We start from the raw sequence: 24,341 nt of genomic DNA, 5'->3' as shown, positions 1-24,341 counted from the left end.
TGGCTCGGGGTCCGCTGAGGGAAGGAAACCCGAGAAAGCCTGCATTTGAAAACGAGACAGTGCATCAGCAGCCTGATTCATCACCCCCGGGACATGTTTTGCTCTGAATACCTCGTTCAGTTGCATACACAGTAAGACAATTTCTTTAAGCAGCCTCAAAATCATTTTACAACGTGCTGCCTGACTATTAATGCATTCTACAACGGTCATATTGTCAGACCAAAATATGACAGAATGATTTTTGAATCCATCGGGCCAGGATCTGAGGGCCACCAAAATAGGAAACAGCTCAAGGAAAGCAATATTACTCGTCAGCCCCTCATCGTGCCACCATGTTGGCCACTTTTGTGCCGACCATTTTGTGCCGAAGATGGCGCCGAAACCCATGCTTCCCGCTGAATCTGTCCATAGACCAAGCTCTTCAGAGGACAAGGCCGGTTTGTTCCAGACGACTCGACCATTGAAATCCGCCAAAAATGCTAACCAAATACGCATGTCTTGGCGGACCTCGGCCGATAACCTGGTGCGATGGTGACCCTCCTTTAGGCCGACCATCGCCTGTGCAATCGAACGGGAGAAGGGGCGGGCCATCGGGATCACCCTTAAGGCAAAATTCAACTTCCCCACCAATTGCTGCAATTGATGCAGCGTAACTTTAGATGCAGTGATACACATTTGCAGGGCTGTCTTGAATTTCGATACTTTGGAAGCTGGTAAACGAAAACAACCCTCACTAGAGTCCAACTCGATCCCGAGGAACTCGAGGCAAGTCGTGGGACCCACAGTTTTACCTGGTGCCAACGGCACGCCAAATTGATTCATTAAAACACAAAATTCAGTCAAGGCCCGGGCACATTCATCATCCCCAGCGGCCCCAAGGAACAGAAAGTCGTCGAGGTAATGCATCACATTCCGAAAACCTGTTTTCTTCGTGTAAACCCATTGCAGAAAACTACTGAATTTCTCGAAATAAGCACAAGATATCGAGCACCCCATTGGCATACACCTGTCCATGTAATACAAACCTTGAAACATGAATCCCAACAAACGTTGGTCATCCGGGTATACCGGGAGCAAACGGAACGCTGACTCGATATCTGATTTCGCCATCAGCGTCCCGGGCCCCAGGCGATTCAAAATGGCTACGGCCTCATCGAATGATGCGTACCGCACCGAACACATTTCTGGATCAATTGCATCGTTTACAGAAAGGCCATGAGGGGCTGATAAATTGTGAATCAATCGAAACTCACCCGGGTCCTTCTTGGGGACCACCCCTAAAGGAGAACAAACAAAGTTCGGTACCGGGGGGACAGGAAACGGGCCGGCAACCCGACCTCGGGTAACCTCTTTCCGGATCTTATCCTGTACTACAGTAGTATGCTGCAAGACGGAAAGTTGATTTTTGCACGTCCCAACACCCTGAAAGTTACCCACCGGGATGCGGAAACCATATGAAAAACCGTTTCGTAGCACCCCAGCAGAAGTACGATCTGGGTATTCGCTGAGCCAGGGAATCATCGCCAGGGTATCAATCGGGGTTGGTAAAGGCGCCCCTCGGACTATATTAGACCTGTTTAGCGCCTCCTCTACCCCCATTTTCACCCAATTTGGCTCTGCACGAGGACTCAGGATGGGGTGCCCCACAACCACTACATTCGTGTTTGAACTTACAAGATCCCGGGGGCCTAGTACATTTGCTTCTGTTGAAATTGAAACAGAACCCCCTCTTCCCTGTATTACCGGCGGGTCTCGGGTAATCGTCTGTACCCGTACCCGACCGAAAGGGTGTCCCCCCATTTTGGCGGGAGGACTCACTAACAGCACTCCCCACCAATGGCACTTTCAACATTCCCGACTCTTTCATCTTATTCCATGTTAAAGAATCGTAACAGTCCCAGGTTAAACTTTTGTTATGCTCCATCGCTTTCCTGAAAAGGTTATCATAACAGAACCATTGGTTACCTTGGTGTGATGTCGAGTACCCCATAATTCGTGACTGATATACTGGAAATTCAGGGAGCAAATCAGGCCTACGTTCCCCCAAAATTGCCGTGAAAATTCCCCAAGCATTCCCCCAGTTACCAATATTTTCATTCACTTTAAAGGCGGCCATTTTTGCGCGCCAAACACTCGGATGCATCAGATCCTTTTGACCCTTAACAGTTTCGACCTCATAGTGATCAACGAGCAGGGAGAAAATGTTAACGTATTCCCCCGCCCAAATCTTTTCCTTTATTGGCAAAGGAACATGTTGCCCCAATCTTTCTCTACGAGAGGGTGTTGACTCATCCCTTGCAATCGGCAATGGCCGCTTACCTGCACCGGACGCTGCTTCCGTCCCTCGTGGCTTGTCTATCGCCGCATCCGGCGCGGGCACCTTGGCTGCATCACGTTTCTCGCGCAACTGCTTTATGAGTGCTTGCGCTTCGGTAGCCATGGCGCCCCCATTACTGTCCCCCAACCATGCTGCTAACTGTGCCGCCAATTCGGGAGGCATATCTTCGGCAGACGTCGGGGTGACTATCACGGGAATCGGATTCCCCTCAACCGGTACCGGAGCCGGTACCGGGGCTGGCGCCTCGAGCGGAGAACAGGGAACCGGGACGTCTCCCCCGACCGGCCCCCTTCTCGGCCTCTTTGGCTTCCCTCCGGCCGGTGGACGCCCCGATCCCTCCTCGCCGTCTCGCTCCGCCAACCGCTTCTTAATTTCGGACATGTCCTTCATGAGTGCCCGAACCAACTGGTCAGTCGACATTCCCTTTGCTCCTTTCTTGGGCATCCTTTCGACGAAGTATCTAAAAGACAAAGAGAGAGATTAAAACGCTCAAAATTGGCTCTTCGTTCTGTCCCGAGCTCACGTGCAGCGAGGAGGTGCAGCTTCAGAGCACAAGAACAAGAGGATGTCTTCTGGTCTTGCGTCCCTTTTTATCCGTCTTCAGGGCGGGCGTATACCCGCCCCTGCCTGCCCCTGAGGGCGTGGCTGGCTGCGTCGGTGTCTAGGCCAGCCCACTCTAGGGCGGGAACGAGCGCGCCCCAGCTACGCCGCTTCGGGCATACCAGCTGAGACGCGCCTCCCGCCCAAAATGGCTTCCCGGGGGGATCGAGGCACTCGGCCATAAGTTCGGGGGGACCGATTCGGTCGCCCCTTTCCATCCTCACATTTAGTACATTTTTCTTTTTCTCTCAGTAGGCATCTGCATGGAATTCTCTCTACTTTTTCTAATGTTTTAGTCAATAAGTCCTGTCTGTATCCTCTCTCCTGAAACCTATGGATGGCATCAGATGCAGCATATTCAAAGTCATCATTATTTGAGCAGTTCCTCTTTAAGCGGAGCAGTTCGCCATACGGTATGCTATTTTTTAAGCTTTTTTGATGACTACTACTGGCCTCCAAGATCGAATTTCCGGCTGTTGCCTTTCTAAACAGTGTAGTGCAGATCTTGCCATCTCTAATCAAGACTTTTAGGTCTAGAAAGGAGACTTCTTCCTGGCTCATCTGTCCACTGAAGTGGAGATTAAGTGAATTCCTGTTCAGTTCCTCAATATATTCTTCGGCTTGAGATTTTGGACATATATATATATATATATATATATATATATATATATATATATATATATATATATATATATATATATATATATATATATATTCGCTGAAAAAACCATAGGTTTCACACCAGTTATAGTTAGGAATTAGCATTTAAAAAACCTATTAAATTCACTGAAAAAACCATAGGTTTCACACCAGTTATAGTTAGGAATTAGCATTTAAAAAACCTATGAAATTCGCTGAAAAAACCATAGGTTTCACACCAGTTATAGTTAGGAATTAGCATTTAAAAAACCTATTAAATTCACTGAAAAAACCAAAGGTTTCACACCAGTTATAGTTAGCAGGAAGTTTTACACTCACATAAAAACCATTGAAATTCCCACATTATAGTTAGTTGGACTCACTATAATTTTGCTGTGGATCGTTTTCTAGCACGAAATTCCAGCCCACTTGGGCATTACAATATTTGACACATGCAGTATTGGCGAAGCATGAGTTGATGGGGTATCCTGATTGTACAAATGGTAACACAGCATTTACCCTGGTGCCGGTATTAACATGGCGACTGCATAGCACAAGGACACTGCCAGTGCCTTAAGTTTCAAGTTTTAAACTACACAGGTAACGTGAGTTCGCGCCCGCATATGTGCGCAACAATGTTTTTCTTTTCAAAAAACTGTCAAACATCCAAACATGTTTATTTACTGTCTAAAATCTTACAAATATCAATTCAGGCAGTATTAAGACTGATTGAGCTGTGTTGTAAAGTGTTTTACGTTTTGGATCAAACCACGTGACAATATCTTGCTTTGGTAAATGATTTATTTAAACGTGGGAGATTATACTTTGATTAATTAACAGTGTTTATCATGAACTATAACACTACTACATACATGAAATGTCTTAATTTTAACTTATGTTACCGAGTCGTCAACACAGTCATCCCCTAAGAGGGAGTCTGTTTTTCATATTCATGATCATGTGACTTTCACTTTATTTACTTGCACTTCAACAATGTTTATTGCCCGTGATGAAGGAGTGACTACAACTCCGAAACGCGTTTGACATTGTGCCTGAATAAACTTCTTTGCACTGAGAATATTGTGGCCACGGCTCCTTTGTTGAAAAACTCGACGTGAATTCTGTGAGTTTTCTTCGGGGTGACAGCGTGTTTGGTTTAGAGGGGGTGGCGACCCCAGCCGTGTGCCCGCCGGATCTGTGGCTTGGGTCAGCCTAACTTTCATGCTTCATTATTAAAGAAAACCCTTGCCCGCCCCAAGACGCCGGATTGGAAAACGCCAGCAGCTGTGCATAACCGGGAACCAGAGCGGAACGCGGAAGTAAAGAGTGTGCTTTGCATCTCACCGAGACCTGCAGTACGTGACCGCCAAAACCGGCAAGCCAGCTTACCAGGTTGTTTTGTTACTTACTGAGGCGATAAAACTATTGGGGACACGGATTGCACCACTCGTTCATATCAATACTGAACGACGTGCTCAACCAATGCTTTGAGAAGCGTCCTTTCGAGTCAAATGCTGGACGAATACTGTCAGTAACGAGACGGTATCACACGAACAATGGCATACACGAGGAATGACAAACGGAAACAAGCAGCTTCTAAGCTGTTTGACAAAACAGTGCAGCAACCTATTACAAACGTGACAACTACACAGGTTGCAAAAGCGAGCACCCAAACAGATAAAAAACAACTTTGGGACAATCTTTGGAAAGTGCTTAAAAAAGAACAGTCCAAATGGTGGGAGGCGACAGCCCTGCAACACTACGTGGACTGTAACAGAATACCTAGGGGGTTACTTATTTTTATTACCCCAACTCTGCAGCAACTTGACCCGGAAATGATTCATAAATGGATGGAGAATAACCACTCACTCAACATGTTAAAAATGCTCATACAATATGCTGAAAAAGAGAGTATCAAATTAACTGAAGAAAGTGAGGGTATCATACAAAAATTAAAGGAATTATATACAACCAGTGAATTGGATGTACCATGTTACTCCGCATACTATTACTCCGCATACCGTTACAACACGACTTTTACAACGCATACCATTACAACGCATAGCGCTTTGAGGTGCTGGATAGTGGTAAGTATAATTTACTATTCTAACTCCAGTCCCCGTGGACCCTAGGGAAGGTGTTGGATAGTAAATTATACTTATTCCCTATCCTAGAGCGCCCCCCAGCGCAATGCGTTGTAATGGTATGCGGTGTAAAAGTCGCGTTGTAATGGTAGTGCGGAGTAAAAGATGCGTTGTAACGGGTGTATACCAATGAATGGATGTACCATGTTACTCCGCATACTATTACTCCACATACCGTTACAACGCGACTTTTACAACGCATACCATTACAACGCATAGCGCTTTGAGGTGCTGGATAGTGGTAAGTATAATTTACTATTCTAACTCCAGTCCCCGTGGACCCTAGGGATGGTGTTGGATAGTAAATTATACTTATTCCCTATCCTAGAGCGCCCCCCAGCGCAATGCGTTGTAATGGTATGCGTTGTAAAAGTCGCATTGTAATGGTAGTGCGGAGTAAAAGATGCGTTGTAACGGGTGTATACCAGTGAATGGATGTACCATGTTACTCCGCATACTATTACTCCGCATACCGTTACAACGCGACTTTTACAACGCATACCATTACAACGCATAGCGCTTTGAGGTGCTGGATAGTGGTAAGTATAATTTACTATTCTATCTCCAGTCCCCGTGGACCCTAGGGAAGGTGTTGGATAGTAAATTATACTTATTCCCTATCCTAGAGCGCCCCCCAGCGCAATGCGTTGTAATTATATGCGTTGTAAAAGTCGCGTTGTAATGGTAGTGCGGAGTAAAAGATGCGTTGTAACGGGTGTATACCAGTGAATGGATGTACCATGTTACTCCGCATACTATTACTCCGCATACCGTTACAACGCGACTTTTACAACGCATACCATTACAACGCATAGCGCTTTGAGGTGCTGGATAGTGGTAAGTATAATTTACTATTCTAACTCCAGTCCCCGTGGACCCTAGGGAAGGTGTTGGATAGTAAATTATACTTATTCCCTATCCTAGAGCGCCCCCCAGCGCAATGCGTTGTAAAAGTCGCGTTGTAATGGTAGTGCGGAGTAAAAGATGCATTGTAACGGGTGTATACCAGTGAATGGATGTACCATGTTACTCCGCATACTATTACTCCGCATACCGTTACAACGCGACTTTTACAACGCATACCATTACAACGCATAGCGCTTTGAGGTGCTGGATAGTGGTAAGTATAATTTACTATTCTAACTCCAGTCCCCGTGGACCCTAGGGAAGGTGTTGGATAGTAAATTATACTTATTCCCTATCCTAGAGCGCCCCCCAGCGCAATGCGTTGTAATGGTATGCGTTGTAAAAGTCGCGTTGTAATGGTAGTGCGGAGTAAAAGATGCGTTGTAATGGGTGTATACCAGTGAATGGATGTACCATGTTACTCCGCATACTATTACTCCGCATACCGTTACAACGCGGCTTTTACAACGCATACCATTACAACGCATAGCGCTTTGAGGTGCTGGATAGTGGTAAGTATAATTTACTATTCTAACTCCAGTCCCCGTGGACCCTAGGGAAGGTGTTGGATAGTAAATTATACTTATTCCCTATCCTAGAGCGCCCCCCAGCGCAATGCGTTGTAAAGGTATGCGTTGGAAAAGTCGCGTTGTAATGGTAGTGCGGAGTAAAACATGCGTTGTAACGGGTGTATACCAGTGAATGGATGTACCATGTTACTCCGCATACTATTACTCCGCATACCGTTACAACGCGACTTTTACAACGCATACCATTACAACGCATAGCGCTTTGAGGTGCTGGATAGTGGTAAGTATAATTTACTATTCTAACTCCAGTCCCCGTGGACCCTAGGGAAGGTGTTGGATAGTAAATTATACTTATTCCCTATCCTAGAGCGCCCCCCAGCGCAATGCGTTGTAATGGTATGCGTTGTAAAAGTCGCGTTGTAATGGTAGTGCGGAGTAAAAGATGCGTTGTAACGGGTGTATACCAGTGAATGGATGTACCATGTTACTCCGCATACTATTACTCCGCATACCGTTACAATGCGACTTTTACAACGCATACCATTACAACGCATAGCGCTTTGAGGTGCTGGATAGTGGTAAGTATAATTTACTATTCTAACTCCAGTCCCCGTGGACCCTAGGGAAGGTGTTGGATAGTAAATTATACTTATTCCCTATCCTAGAGCGCCCCCCAGCGCAATGCGTTGTAATGGTATGCGTTGTAAAAGTCGCGTTGCAATGGTAGTGCGGAGTAAAAGATGCGTTGTAACGGGTGTATACCAGTGAATGAATGTACCATGTTACTCCGCATACTATTACTCCGCATACCGTTACAACGCGACTTTTACAACGCATACCATTACAACGCATAGCGCTTTGAGGTGCTGGATAGTGGTAAGTATAATTTACTATTCTAACTCCAGTCCCCGTGGACCCTAGGGAAGGTGTTGGATAGTAAATTATAATTATTCCCTATCCTAGAGCGCCCCCCAGCGCAATGCGTTGTAATGGTATGCGTTGGAAAAGTCGCGTTGTAATGGTAGTGCGGAGTAAAAGATGCGTTGTAACGGGTGTATACCAGTGAATGGATGTACCATGTTACTCCGCATACTATTACTCCGCATACCGTTACAACGCGACTACACCAATGGGAAATGAACAAGCTAGCACCTCAACTAGTCCCACAGTAACAAGTTTAACACTGGCGAATACAGAGTCGCCAGGTCACACAGCCAATGAAAATTCAAGCGCAGTAACAATGGATGATTCAGAAAGGGTAAAAGCCCAAGTTTTAAAGGAGTTCACACTAATGGCCAGAGAACGGGCAAACACACAGGCTACAAGTGGCAGCCCGGCAAGAGGTCGTGGAAGAGGAGGCAGAGGAGGCCTCAGTGCAAACTACTTGAATCCAATAGACAGCCCAGTGGGAACCCGCACCAGAGGCCGATTTGCCAAGAAGCAGTAAACGCCATGACTGTGGTAAACCTTTCACATTTTTCTTTAAGTAAAGACTAATTTGATGTATTGCCTTTAGGTTTATCTTTTTGCCCCACAACTGGCTTTAGTTAAACAGACTCCAGAATAGATTTATTTTATTTCACCAGAAAATTAAAACTCAAAAAATGGTTTAGTACCCAACCGCGCAGACAAAAATCTATGGGTACCACCGGTGACCAACCTAATTTAGCCATAAAAGACTTGACAATGTTACAGACTGTGCATGAATTAGCTGATGTGGAGGACTATAACGATGATCCATATGTTAATGTATTGAACACTGATCTTGTACTAAATGATGATGGTCATACCAGTTTCAAACCTAAATCAGTTTTTCTTCCACAGATTAATTGTGATGCAATTAATTGTTTTGAAAGAGGGGTGGTTGCCGAGTTTAAAAGACTCAACAAATGTAAACAACATGACAAATACAACTTGACACGTACACAGAGAATAGCCTTGAATGAGTTAGAGGCGAACAAATGTTTTGTCATTAAACAAAGTGACAAAGGGGGCAAAGTAGTCATTTGGCCACCAGAAATGTATTTACAAGAGGGACTTGACCAACTATCAGACCATACCAGATATCGTATCTCTTCTAAATACGAGTATGATAAAGCAATGGGATGTGTGGCCGTCAAATTGATGGAATGGAGATCAAGGGGTTTGCTTAGTAAGGATGAACATGCCTTCCTCAACTGCAAACATCCAAAATTACCAGTGCTATACCTGCTTCCCAAACTTCACAAGAATGCCACAAAACCACCAGGGAGACCGATTGTCTCATCTTGTGGCAGTGCTCTCGAGAACACTTCCAAATATGTTGATTTTTTCATGCAACCTTTTGTTCAGGCTATCCCTTCGTTTGCCAAAGACACCACAGATTTCCTTCAACACCTTGAACAAATACAATGGCAAGATGATTATCTCTTTATAGGCTTGGATGTATGCAGTTTGTATACATGTATTCCCCAAGATTTAGGAATCCAAGCATGTCGCACATTTTTCAGACAGAGACCATTATCCTCACTTCTCCACACAGAAATGTTGCTTGACATGGCGCAACTATGCCTAGGCAACAATTTCTTTCTCTTTGATAAAATCATTTACCAACAAATCCAGGGGACGGCGATGGGAACTTGCTTCGCCCCCAGCTTTGCAGGTTTATACCTCGGCTGGTGGGAGGAGCAAGTGGTGTACCAGTGTCATCTGTACAAAAACCACACCGTCCTCTGGTTGAGGTACATAGACGACATTTTCTGTGTTTGGAAAGGCACAGAAAATGAGGCTCACAAGTTTCTTACTAACCTAAATTCAAATGAGTTAAATCTCAAATTTATGTACACCATTGACAAATCTTCCCTAGAATTTCTAGATCTCAAACTCGAGATCAGAAACAACAAAATCTGCAGTTCCCTGTACAGGAAATCTACCTCAGGCAACAGTTTGCTACATGCAAACAGCTGTCATCCGAGAAGTCTTATACGCAGTATCACCTATGGGGAATTTTTGCGTGCACGCAGGAACTGCAGCACCAATGAAAAATATGAATCTGAAAAACTCACCATGACAGAACGCTTCTTGGCTAGAGGCTACAATGCTAAACTCATCAAAGACTGCAGCGACAAAACTGACATTCTTGACCGTAAAGATATTTTATCCACAACAAAACCATCACAAACGACAGAGGACAAAGCTCCTATCAGATTCATTACCAAGTACAATACCCAGGCTTGGCAAGTTAGAAAAAGTCTCAAGAAATTCTGGGAAGTACTCAAAACCGATGAAGATCTTGAAGGGTATGTAGGAAACTATCCATCTATCACATTCCGCAAACCCAGATCCTTACGCGACCAGTTATGTAACAACATGACCTACAGTCACAAAAGACTAAATAACGTGAAAGGATTTTACACTTGTAATCAGTGTAAGGCTTGCAAATACAGCTGCAATCTCAAGTCCATAAAATGTAATGACCATGATGTACCATTCAACATTGACAAACACACTAACTGTAATACTGATTTCGCAGTATACACACTGAAATGTCCTTGTGGGATGTACTACATTGGTAGTACCATTCACTCTGGCAAGAAAAGAGTACTCGAACATATGCGAGCCATCAACAAAAACGATAAAAACTATCCGGTAGCTAGACATTTTCATGAATTCCACAAGAGCAATCCCAACCTAGTCAAATTTGCAGTCATTGATTGTATACAACCCAATATCAGAGGAGGAAACAGGCTAGCTGAACTGAGATGTTTAGAATCAAAACTTATTATTCGTTTTAACACCTTGGCACCTAATGGTTTGAATAAGGATGAAGGATTGGCAGCGCATCTATATATCTACTTGTCCTATTGCTGTACTGTAAACCATAGTATCCGTATGATGTTATTTTTTAAACTTGTTAATTCAGCACTATATGCACTAAGTCACATGTTTGGTTTTAATCTACATTTCGTCTCTGGTTTCTTACAGATGCGTGCCTGAATAAACTTCTTTGCACTGAGAATATTGTGGCCACGGATCCTTTGTTGAAAAACTCGACGTGAATTCTGTGAGTTTTCTTCGGGGTGACAGTGTGTTTGGTTTAGAGGGGGTGGCTACCCCAGCCGTGTGCCCGCCGGATCTGTGGCTTGGGTCAGCCTAACTTTCGTTATATATATATATATATATATATATATATATATATATATATATATATATATATATATATATATATATATATATATATATATATATATATATATTTGCTCCACTTCCACCATAAATGCATAGCACTCCTGGGCGGTTGCCGGCAACACGGTGGTGATCCGTGTCAACATAGACGCTCCAATGCTCCTTTTACCAGAACACAAGCCAAGACTCACGGGGCAGATTGCAAAGACGTTATTCCATCTTTAGCAACAACAAACGCGTTTCGGCATTTGCACCTTCATCGGTGTTACTGGCGCAACAGCAGCGCCCATTTTTAACGCATTTCCATGGTTACAATAAACATGAAAGAAGGACCATTGCACACTCTTACTGGAGCGCCATCTTTGAATGTCCTGATGTGGACAGTATTATAGCAAGCTGTATAAATACAGCTGCTTTTCGTTATAACGCTGTGTATCGGCCAAACATGTTAAAGAAATACATTGTTCATACCCATATCGCTATAACTGTCCAATGCATAATTCAATAGGTAAAATACATATTATCCCTCAATGTACAATAACGCCGTGTATCTGCAAAATGCCCATGACGGGCTTAATCTTGTTATATTTATGACAAGTTACCTATTGCACATAGCCTAAATTTTCAAAAGTGAAGAAAATTGTCAAATTATCTGTGCAAGCAGCATTTGAAGGCCCACTGGAGGGCTGTGAATAAAGAAAATATTAATTGGAGATGGCGCAGACCCCACTGGAGGGGGATGACTGAACTGAAATTCACTACAAATCCCACCATGCATTAAAGGTAATACTCACCGAGGAGGCCCACCAGAGGGCAATATAACTAATTAGCATGCAGATAAAACGTGGGTTTCAGAGTGACTGCAACATTTCTGATTAGCCTGTGAACAAGAAGTTTGATTCTTCGAAAAGCGTAACACTTAAATATTATCTGGATGCAAGCTGCCGGTTGCTTTTAAATAAAAGAATTCCTTGAATTCATCAGCAAGAGAGTGCGTCTTCACATCTTTGGCCGATATATATGTATATATATATATATATATATATATATATATATATATATATTCACTGAAAAAACCATAGGTTTCACACCAGTTATAGTTAGGAATTAGCATTTAAAAAACCTATTAAATTCACTGACAAAACCATAGATTTCACACCATTTATAGTTAGCTGGAAATTTTACTGACATAAAACCATTGAAATTCCCACGTTATAGTTAGTTGGACTCACTTTAACTTGCGCGCCTGTAATGCACTGCTGATGACGTCACATATTACATCACTCATGACATGGTCAGTGACATCACTCATGACATCACTGATGACACCATCCAGTGAATGTGTGTCTTTCTGAAAAATAAATTTGTTTTATATATGTATTTGTAAAGGTCGATGGAAGAATAAATGTTTAAATAAGTGTGTAAATGGATTTTTTTATTAAAAAAAATTGGTTGGGTAACTGGCTTATTACGTGTATCTTAGTGAATACATATATTAGCGAGTATTGTTTAAATATTTAAATGTTTGTATCAGTGTTTCTCTTTGTGTATAAGTGGCTGCAGGGGTTGGTGACTGACTCACTGTTTGTATGTGTTTTGAAGACAGCATATGTGCAGGACTGTATGGGTGGATGAGTGTGTATATGTGTGTGTTAGTGAGTGAATGACTGTCTCACTAGTGTCTTCATTAGTAACGACATATGTTTTAATCTAGTATATGTGAGTATTGATGTATATAAGTGAGTATAGTATATATAGTGAGAGATTGTAGGAGTTCCTGTTTAAATAAGTATGTGTTTCTATAAGTGATTGTTTAAGAGAGTAAGTATGGGTAAGTTTCCTTAGAAGTAAGGTGGTAGTGTGTGTATAAATGTATATGCAAATAAATGGATGTTCAATAGTTTATTTGCATGTGTGAGTATGTGTGTGAGTAACTTTTGGATGACTGCTGATGTGTAACAGGATGTATAGGTGTATCACTACATATGATGAGTGAGTATATATATGAGTGACTATATAGAACTGTTGGTGAATGAGTGGATGTGTATATAGATGGTGGAATTACTGAATTGGTTGTTGTTACTGGTTTGGGTATCTCAATTTTTTGAAAATGTTTGTTTCTATTTTTGAATATGTGTTTCAAGCGTTACATTACACTGAAATTAGGTCTGTCACTCTGTCACAAGGATGGTGTCATCAGTGATGTCATGAGTGATGTCACTGACCATGTCATGAGTGATGTAATATGTGACGTCATCAGCAGTGCATTACAGGCGCGCAAGTTATAGTGAGTCCAACTAACTATAACGTGGGAATTTCAATGGTTTTATGTCAGTAAAATTTCCAGCTAACTATAAATGGTGTGAAATCTATGGTTTTGTCAGTGAATTTAATAGGTTTTTTAAATGCTAATTCCTAACTATAACTGGTGTGAAACCTATGGTTTTTTCAGTGAATTTCAAAGGTTTTTTAAATGCTAATTCCTAACTATAACTGGTGTGAAACCTATGGTTTTTTCAGTGAATTTCAAAGGTTTTTTTTAATGCTAATTCCTAACTATATAAGACCTGAAAGCCCACCAGGAATCTCCAGTATGCGCCAGGGGACTGCATTGCAGAGAGGTGTAATGAAGCCACAACCCTTTTTACACCTCTCTGCAACGCAGCCCCCGTGCATGTTTGAAGAGGGGGAACTAATTCCCCTTGCATACTGGGGGCCCCTGGGGGCCAATTAGCCCACCTGGAACCTCCAGTATGCGCCAGGGGCTGCATTGCAGAGGTGTAATGAGACTATGCCCCTTGTTACACCTCTCTGCAACGCAGCCCACTGCCGCGTTTGCAGAGGGGGAACTAATTCCCCTTGCATACTGGGGGTCCCTGGGGTCAACTGGTCCACCAGGAGCCTCCAGTATGCGCGAGGGAGCTGCATTGCAGAGAAGTGTAATGAGGCCACACCCTTGTTACACCTCTCTGCAATGCAGGCCACTGGCGCGTTTGTAGAGGGGGGACTAATTCCCCTTGCATACTGGGGGTCCCTGGATCATATCTGCCCAAACACCGATATTCCGAACGATTGTAAATTACTTTTCTTGAGAAACATTTGGATTTGGATTATCATGTCCTATACTTTGGAATTTTTGAAAGACTGACTTTGAGGATGCTATAAATTACTCAAGTCTGCCCGAATTGTGTGGGTAAAATTGATACCTAGTCACTTTGAATAAGAATATACTTATGTCTCGTCTAACATTTGGAAGAAATATCTAGTTATATGACAACTGGATACCGACATAACTTGAAGGAAATAAGAACGCCCTGAAGAAGTTCTGTTGTACAGAACGAAACCTTTCGGCTGGCTGTGGTACATAAACTTAAGGAAAATAAAAGCATTTGAATATACACCAAGATTCAGCGCTTCAATAAGGACTCTAAGTGATATGATTTGATTGGACTCATTGTGAAAGTGGTGCTGTGCCAAACTTTGGAATATTCTCCACTACTCTCTACTACTTACTCTCTCCTACTCCACTACTCTCAAATACTCACTGTCTACTACTCATTCTCTACTACTCTACTACTCTCTACTACTCTCTCTCTACTACTCACTCCCTACTACTCGCTACTCACTACTCCCTACTACTCACTATCTACTACTCTCTACTACTCACTCTCTACTACTCTCTCTCTACTACTCACTCTTTACTACTCACTACTACTCTCTACTACTCACTCTCTACTTCTCACTCTCTACTACTGTCTACTACTCACTCTCTACTACTCTCTCTCTACTAGTCTCTACTACTCACTCTACTACTCACTCTCTACTACTCACTACTATTCTCTCTGCTACTCATTCTCTACTACTCACTCTCTACTACTCACTCTCTACTACTCACTCTTTACTACTCTCTACTACTCACTTTCTACTGCTCTCTACTACTCACTCTACTACTTACTCTCTACTACTGTCTACTACTCACTCTCTACTACTCACTCTCTACTACTCTCTACTACTCACTCTACTATTCACTCTACTACTCTCTACTACTCACTCTCTGCTACTCTCTCTACTGCTCTCTACTACTCTCTACTACTCACTCTCTACTCTCTATTACTCACTCTCTACTCTCTACCTCTCTACCTCTCTCTTCTTCTCTCTCTACTAATCTCTACCTCTCTACCGCTACCTCTCTACCTCTCTACCTCTACACCTCTACCTCTCTACCTCTCTCTACACGCACACATATACACATATATGCATATATATATATATGCATATGCATTTATATATATATGTATGTGTATGTATAAAAAAAACAACAAAACATTTTTTTTTTAAACAGCTACTTTTAAAACTGTCATTCTTTTTCCCCATGGTATGCTCCCCGGTACGCTTACCGGTGCGCGTACCGGTGCGCGTACCGGGCGCTCACCCCGCGAAAATCCAAATTTTTTAAAATTTTTTTTTTGCTCCGCGGGGCCCTTTTATGGCCCCCACATCAAACCTAGGGGGTCAAGGGGGGTCTACTCTGCCCCCTTATGGTCATTTCCCTCTTTGTTTTGGCCACCTCTCGTGTCTCGATCCTACCGAGACACAAGATGGCGGCCGCTCCGGACTGTTTAGAATGTTTACAGACATCCCAGAGCCAATCAGCTTTCTGCACGCAAGTCGCGGTAAGCGCCCGGTGCGCGTACCGGTGCGCGTACCGGAGCGCGGCTATAGATATATATATTTTTTTGAACCTTAATTACTCAAAATCCACTGGAGCACATATCTTGAGACATAGCAAAGGCACATCGGGCTACCAGTCCCTACAATTTTGCCAAGTTTGGTGGAAATCCATTCAGCCGTTCGGGCTAAAAGTGAAATCGACCGCCCTATGGAAATTAACATGGGGAAAACGCGTTTTGGGACCCCCCTTTTATCTCGGCCCCCGCTTGACGAATCCCCCCCAAACTTTCAGGGAAGGACCGGAACGCCGCGAGGCCATTTTGAGGAAATTTTCAGGCAGATTCGTCAACCGGCGCCAAAGTTATTCCAAATAGAATTTTCAGATTTAACATTGAAAAAAATCCTAACTATAACTACCTACTATATATATTCGAACAATCTAGTCCTTAAAGGGGGGGAACTCTGGATAGTTGGTGCCCATGGCGGGAATAGGACTGATCCTCGCTATAAATTACTCAATGAGAACAAAATCACGGCACACTCCTCGATGGTTTTCAGCTCTTTTATTAGGTCTAGAGCTCTCCTCCTCTTACGTGTTTCGATCTTCATGATCTTGTTCATGGTAGTTTACAGAGTCCCTTATCTGTTTCTGTTTATATACTATGTATCCACTATGCCCTTAATGACGCATTGTGGTACTAGTAGTTCCCAATTACATACAACTTTATTGTTCACATTTTTTCCGGCATTTAGCAAGTATAAAAAATTCAGATGTTTAGAGGCAGTGATAAACCATATTGTGCATTATTTGTTTCCCTTCATAATTTTTAAATGTTTAGCAATGTTTTATCACTCATATCTATGTAAGTCACATTTTCTACAGCCATGTTTCATTTTTGCGATATAGAACAAAGATGGAGATGAGAGACTTGTTCATTACTGTCATCCATCGTTATACACCACATCGCGATTAGTTATCTATGCATGTCTTGTGGATATTGCACATTGTGCACATGGTTGGTAATCCGGGCTGAGTGCCCCCGATCCCAATGTTCCTATTACATACCAAGTTGCCTCATTAATTGATAAGCATCCTCTTGCATATAATATTCAAAAGTTCTACCAATATGGCTGTTTGCCCTTACAAGATTTATGGACTGAGTGTCCCAATAAAGAGCTGCTAAATACATACTGTTGGTATGAACCAACTTCTGCCTCAAAGTTTCTCAAGAATAAAATATCCAACCTCAGTCATGAACAACAGTAAACATGACAATAAACGCCTTGGAAAAGAAAAAAACTACTAATACGGAACAATACAATTATATTTTCAATGACAAAAAGTTAATCATTCTGCAGTTTATATCCGACTATATCTCTTCCGAAATAAATAAGTTGTCCACATACACTGGTCGATTGCATTTGTTACTCATTGATGGACATACATTTCATCATCGCCATTCAGGCATGTAGAGATCTTAGTTTTTAGCCTGATGATTAGTTTGGATTCGAGGTGTCTTAGCTTGAGTGTTCTGTTGCCACCCCTCTCATGTGGCTAAATAGTTGCCAAACCAGAGTATTTCATATCGAGCCACGTTTTTCCTCTATGAGTGGCCGAATGTTTCGCCACTGCATATGACATATCTTGAGTTATAGTGGCTCGTATGTGCTCTAGTATCCTCTTCTTGAGTGGGCAGATCGTGTTGCTGATGTATTTTTTCCCACAGTGACACTCAATCAGGTATACAACGTAGGTGGTATCACACGTTATGGTCTCTTTGATCTCAAACTTTCGCCCCTTCGGATCTGTGATCGATTTCAAATGTTGTCCTATTTTACAGGCCTTACAAACCATGTAATATATATTTATATGTTGTTTTCATTTGATATCTGTGAAAGCCTTTTTGTTAGAGAGTGCTGCACAAATAAAACCCTGTGCTCTATTCTGAAAACTGTGTTTTGAGGTGCCTCATTTTATGAGCTTGAAGTCCCTTTCCAGGTGTTTTTATTGCTTCGCTGTGTGCGTGCCTCCATGTGGGGGTGCAATATTTTCTATTTTTGGGGAGGGCGAAGCAATACAGGTAGACAGGAAGAAAATAGGGATGACAGAATGGATATAAAAAATAAATATGAAAATGCAGGCAGGGTGAGATTAGAAGGAAAACTAAGAGAGAGAGAATATTATGAAATTGGAGGGGGGAGGGGTTTATATGCAGAGGATAATTGTTGTTGCCGTAAAAACTGAAGCGCTATAGTAATGTTTTAAATGCTGAAATATGTTCCCATTCGTGTACCATCCTGCTGTGCGGAGAAGTATGTTGTGTATGTCTATTGTTGCCTAAATGGTGAAATACAAGCACCAAAATAACACGCATCAAATTGCCTGTTTTTAAGTCCCTGAGATAACCTGACCCATTAAACAGGTTTTAGCTCCCATACTTCGATTACAGGCTCCCTTTCTGATATTAAGTAGGGGAGATTTTGTTGAATATATATATATACTATAGCCACAAATAAAGTCTTTTGAGTGAGTCCAAGAATGTTGGAGCCTGTTTTCATAAAAGAGCAGGCGAATTGAAGATGTATTTATATATATATATATATCTTTATAAATATATGTTTTGGGACGTTATAGTTAGGTTCAGTTTTTACATACACAAAACCATAGAAATTCAGCAGTTATCATTATCTCAAGTAACTATAACTCGTACCCGAAGGTAACTATAGTCCACGCCCCCGCAATGCACAGTTTTCTCATCAATAATTTCACTGCCGATATTGCAGTGATATTATCAATGATTTCATAGATGTCATAAGTGATGTAATATGTGGGGTAATTGACAGTGCTGGTGAGGGCATGAGTTATAGTTACCTTAGAGCACGAGTAATAGTTACTATAACCGCTGAATTTCTATGATTTTGTATGTGCAAAATCTGAACCTAACTATATGTCACTGTAACCTTTGTTTTTTTAGTGAATTTTGAAGGTTTTTAAAAATTATATTTCTCATTACAACGTCCCTGTACCCTTTGCTTTTTTCAGTGAATTCCTATGGTTTTTACTATTTTTTCCTTACTATAACTCCCCTGAGTGGTTGTTTGGGTGTGTAACTGGGTGTGTGAGTGTGTGGTGGGTGGGGGAGTGCAATTGTGACTGGCTGTGTGTGTCTTTGAGTGACTGTGGGAGTAGCTGTGTGAGTATGTGTGTGTCTGTGTGATAGAGTGGTTTGAGGGTCTGAGAGTGGGTGTGTAAGTGGCTGTATGGGTGTGTGAGTAGGTATGTCAGCGGTTGTATGGGTGTGCAATTTGGTGTCTGAGTGGGTGTGTGAAAGGTGTGTGGATCTGTGAGTGGTTTTGAGGGTCTGTGGATGGGTGTTTGAGTGCCCGCATGGGTGTGTGAGTGGGCATGTGAGTAGTTGTTTGGGAGTGGATGTGTGAGTGAGTGTTTGAGTAGGTATGTAGATATGTGAGTGAGTGTATTTTTTTTTATGAAGTCTGAAACGGAGTATCTGCCGAATCCACCCAAATCCATGAGGATCCGGGGAGGATCCCTGGATCATCGCATGGATAAAAAATGTTTTTTTGGGTAATTTCTTTCACAGACTCCTTCATTAGTCCCATGGAGTCAGGTTACCTCTACCCTGACCGCTTCTATCACTTTTTAATTTTTTTCCCCACTGATAACTGGAAAATGGCAGCTGCAATTTTCCTCTCAGGCTGTGGCCAGCCAATCACAGCATTGCTGTTGGTGCTTGGATTTGGGAATCCAAGGGTGGATCCAAGGAAGATTTGCATCCCTAGATATACAAATTTGGATTTCAGTTAATATATCAAAACAACTGAACAGACCTACACCAAATCACAAAAAGGTTGCTTTCGGGAGCAAGATCTACCTTTCTACCAAATTTGGTGTATGTCTGTTAAGTGTTTGTTAAACATATATAATAAGCTACTGCAAAAGTTACATTTGTATACTATGTGTACAATCAAGCAAAAGCAAACAAAACTCCTCTTTCTGTGAACCAGAGCTGTCAAACAGCTCCAGCTTGCAGAAAGCAGAGTTTTCATCTCTTTCCCTGCATGCCAATATGGGAGCAGTGAAACAGATGAAACATTGCTCTGAAAGACAGGGCCCTGCCTTTTAGCAGCCCCCAGTCTGTCAGAGCAATGCCGGTTCATGCATGATACGTCGAGCCAACTGGGACCCATGGTACCACTGCATGGGAAAAGAAAGCAGAAAGAAGAAGAATAAAGGTCAGAAACGAGCAGAAAGAGGCAGAATAAAGGTCATTAATGATCAGAAAAAGGCAAGATAAAGGTGAGAAATGAGCAGAAAGAGGCAGAATAGAGGTCAGAAATGAGCCAAAAGAGGGATGATAAAGGTGAGAAATTATCAGAAAGAGGCAAAATAAAGGTCAGTAGCGAGCAGAAAGAGGAAAAAAAAGATGAGAAGCAAGCAGAAAGAGGGTGAATAAAGGTGAGAAACAAGCAGAAATAGGCATAATAAAGGTGAGAAACAAGCGTAAAGAGTTAAAATAAAGTTCAGAAACCTATCGGAAAGCGGCAAAATAAAGGTCAGAAACGTGGTACTGAGAATTGCTGAGACCTTGTCAGAGGCCCCGCTGCCTTTCTCAACCACTTAGCACAGGGGCCTCCTGGTGCACTACTGGTTGGGGAATTAAATCCCATTGGCTGCTAAAGGTTGTTGGGGACCAAGAACCCCCATTGTTGCAACATGTAAGTCCCCCAGAGCCAGATTGTTGAGATGTGATCGTAGGCCCTTCCCCCTTTCTGAACCACTCTGCACAGGGGTCTCCTGGCACACTACTCAGTGGGGGATGAAGTCCCCTTTGCTGCTGAGGGTCGTTGGGGCTAACAACTCCCATTGTTGCCCCAAGTCAATTCCCACAGAGTGGGATTGCTGATACGTTGTTGGAGGTCCGTCCAATTTCTGAACCACTCTGCACTGGGACCTCCTGATGCACTAGTGGTTGGGGATGAAGTCCCCTTAGATGCGGAGCATGATTGGGGGGTAAAAAACCCTTTTGTGCCCACAAGTAAGTCCCCCACAGCTCTATTGCTGAGACGTGGTCGGAGGCCCGCCCCCTTTCTCAACCACTCTGCACAGGAGCCTCCTGGCGTACTACTGGTTGGGGGATGAAGTCCCTTTGGCTGCTGAGGTTGCTGGGGGCCAAGAACCCCTATTGTTGAAACAAGTACCACACAGTGGGATTGCTGAGACCTTGTCGGAGGCCCGCCCCATTTATCAATGACTCTGCACAGGGGCCTTGTGGCACAGTACTGGGTGAGGGACGAAGTTTACTTGGCTGCTAAGGGTCGTTGGGGGCCAAGAACTCCTATTGTTGCCACAAGTAAGTCCCCCACAGCTCTATTGCTGAGACGTGGCCGGAGGCCCTGCCCCTTTTCTCAACCACTCTGCACAAGAGCCTCCTGGCGCACTACTGGTTGGGGGATGAAGTCCCTTTGGTTGCTGGGGCTGCTGGGGGCCAAGAACCCCTATTGTTGAAATAAGTACCACACGGTGGGATTGCTGAGACCTTGTCGGAGGCCCGCACCATTTCTCAATGACTCCTCACAGGGGCCTTGTGGCACAGTACTGGTTGAGGGACGAAGTCCACTTGGCTGCTAAGGGTCGTTGGTGGCCAAGAACTCCTATTGTTGCCACAAGTAAGTCCCCCACAGCTCTATTGCTGAGACTTAGCCGGAGGCCCTGCCCCCTTTGTCAACCACTCTGCACAGGAGCCTCTTTGCGTACTACTAGTTGGGGGATGAAGTCCCTATGGCTGCTGAGGGTTGCTGGGGGCCAAGAACGCCTATTGTTGAAACAAGTACCCCACAGTGGGATTGCTGAGACCATGTCGGAGGCCCTGCCCTATTTATCAATGACTCTGCACAGGGGCCTCGTGGCACAGTACTGGTTGTGAAATGACGTCCACTTGGCTGCTAAGGGTCATTGGGGGCCAAGAACCCCTATTGTTGCCACAAGTAAGGCTCTCACACCCGGATTTCTTATATGTCATCAGAGGCCCTGCTCCCTTTCTCAATCACGCTGCACAGGGGCCCCATGATGCACTATTGGTTGAGGATCAAGTCACCTTGGCTGCTGGTGGTCGATGGGGGCCAAGAACCCCTATTGCTGTGAAAAAGTAAGTTCCCCACAGTGGGATTGCTGAGAAGTGGTCAGAGGCCTGCCCCATTTCTGAAGCACTCTGCGCTGGGGCCTCCTGGTGCACTACTGGTTGGGGATGAAGTCTCCTTGGCTGCTGGTGGTCGATGGGGGCCAAGAAACCTTATTGTTGCCACAAGTAAGTCCTCCACAGCCGGATTGTTGAGACGTCATTGGAGGCCCCGTCCTTTTTCCCAACCACTCTGTAAAGGGCTCAGGCTTCCTGGTGCATTAAAGGCTGGAGCAGCGGTCACTCGCGCTCGATCACGCTCACATATGGCACATAAAAATGCAGCTCCATTGCAGAGTGCAGAGTTTATCAGTAAGTCTTCGTTTCTCAAAGAATGCAGAGTTGCCGAATACCGTGACCAGAGCGGAATTTTATGGTCACGCCTAGTAACCATTCACAGACCCAATCAGATATTCATACCCCACTCCCAGATGCACTCAGACACTTACAGGCCCACTCACAGACTCACTCTGACACTCATGCAACCACTCACAGACCCACTCAGATATTCACGCACCCACTCAGAGGCTCACACAACCACTAACCTATCTAAACAGCCACTCACACACCAACTTTTTTAAAGGTTACAATTAGGAAATAAAAGTAAACAATAGTCAAAATTCACTGAAAAATACAAAAGTTACAGGTAAGTTATAGTTGGGCTCACATTTAACTCGTAAAAAGCCAGAGAAATTCGACAGGTATAGTTACCTGAGCTAACTATAACTTACGCCCCGCATTGCACTGCTTATGACTTCACTTATTACATAACTCATGACATGGTCAGTGACATCACTACTGTCACATACTGTCCTTTCTTTAATTGTAGCCCCAAAAATATCCTGCGTCAAAAGTAATGTCGTCTTCTTTATTTGTAGATTCAACATCCAGTATCCTCCCGCAGGTGCACTCAAAAGAAAAAAAAGCTGTAAAGTGTCTAGGTTTTTAACTGTCTTTACTTTACCCTCGCATTATCTCGTATTTCCTCATGTGGTCTCCCATCAGAATGTTTCACTTGGATATGGTCTAGAACTAAGGTTGCAACCACTAAGGAAAGTAAACAAAAGAAAAAAAGAAATATATGCAGGAAACATCCACTATGACAAGTTAGGTTTGTTCTAGTCCAGCTGTGGATTTCTGTGGGAACCCTTCTTTAGTCCAGAGCTGGGGCTACACATGGGCAGTGTGGACAGCTGCCCAGGGACTTGTACTCAGCCCACCAGCATGGGGCCCTGCAGCCGTGCAACACACCACCGGTCCTCTTGTACCCCTGCCGATCCAACTGAAAGAAAGGTGTCTCCTTGCAATTGGGACAATGGGAGGGTGCGGGGGGGGCCTACCTGGGGCTCTCAGGGATGTGTGGAAAGGCCTAGGAGAGGGAGACACTTCCTCTTGTCCCATTTGCAAGGAGACACATTTTTCTCCTGCCCTGCTGCCCATTGGAGACACTATGGGACGCCCTTTGTCCGACACTTTAGCACCCCCACAGTTTTAACTTTCAGCCCACAAACAATTCTCACACCTTCAGCCCAATAGGAGCTGTAAAAGGGGTGCTTGTAGATGGCTGAGAGAAAGAGCTGTGGCCCAGGAAGTGTCTGCACAAAGCAGCTTCCGAAGCACTGAATGTGTCACTTATGTAAATTAGAGGGACCTCACACATTCCCTTTCTGCCCGGGGCCCCAAAAATTCTAGAACCGGCCCTGCTTTAGCCCATGGTCTGTTTCATGAAAAGAGAATAAAGGGGAAAAAACACAAAGTAAACCCAATATAATATTAGTATCACCTAGTCGAAATCGTCAATTGGAGGTAGGTAGTGCAGGTTGTCCCTCTTAACTTCTGTACCTTCTTCCCCCTTCCTTTCCAGTCCCGGACCCTTGCATGCACCTGTGAAAGCCAAGCTCCCTTGGTAGTGTGGCTGGAAGAAGCATGACAGCGGCAAGGTTCTTCTATTGGGGACGAACCTCGGATGCCATCCTTGGCGCTCTCGGGAGGGTTGTGGAGATGAGCCACCCTCCGCTGGGATGTAAACATGGGCAGACGGGTGTCAATTCCTCCGCTGCTATAGGGACTTCAGGCAAAGGATAGTTCTCTCTCTGGCTAGCCTCCTTGGTGTGCTCATTACTCCCGTTCGTTTCATCTCAGGCGCTTCCTT

This window comes from Lissotriton vulgaris, chromosome 2_1 (assembly GCF_964263255.1).
Source record: "Lissotriton vulgaris chromosome 2_1, aLisVul1.2, whole genome shotgun sequence".
Classification (NCBI taxonomy): Eukaryota; Metazoa; Chordata; class Amphibia; order Caudata; family Salamandridae; genus Lissotriton; species Lissotriton vulgaris.
This window is presented reverse-complemented; position numbering follows the sequence as displayed.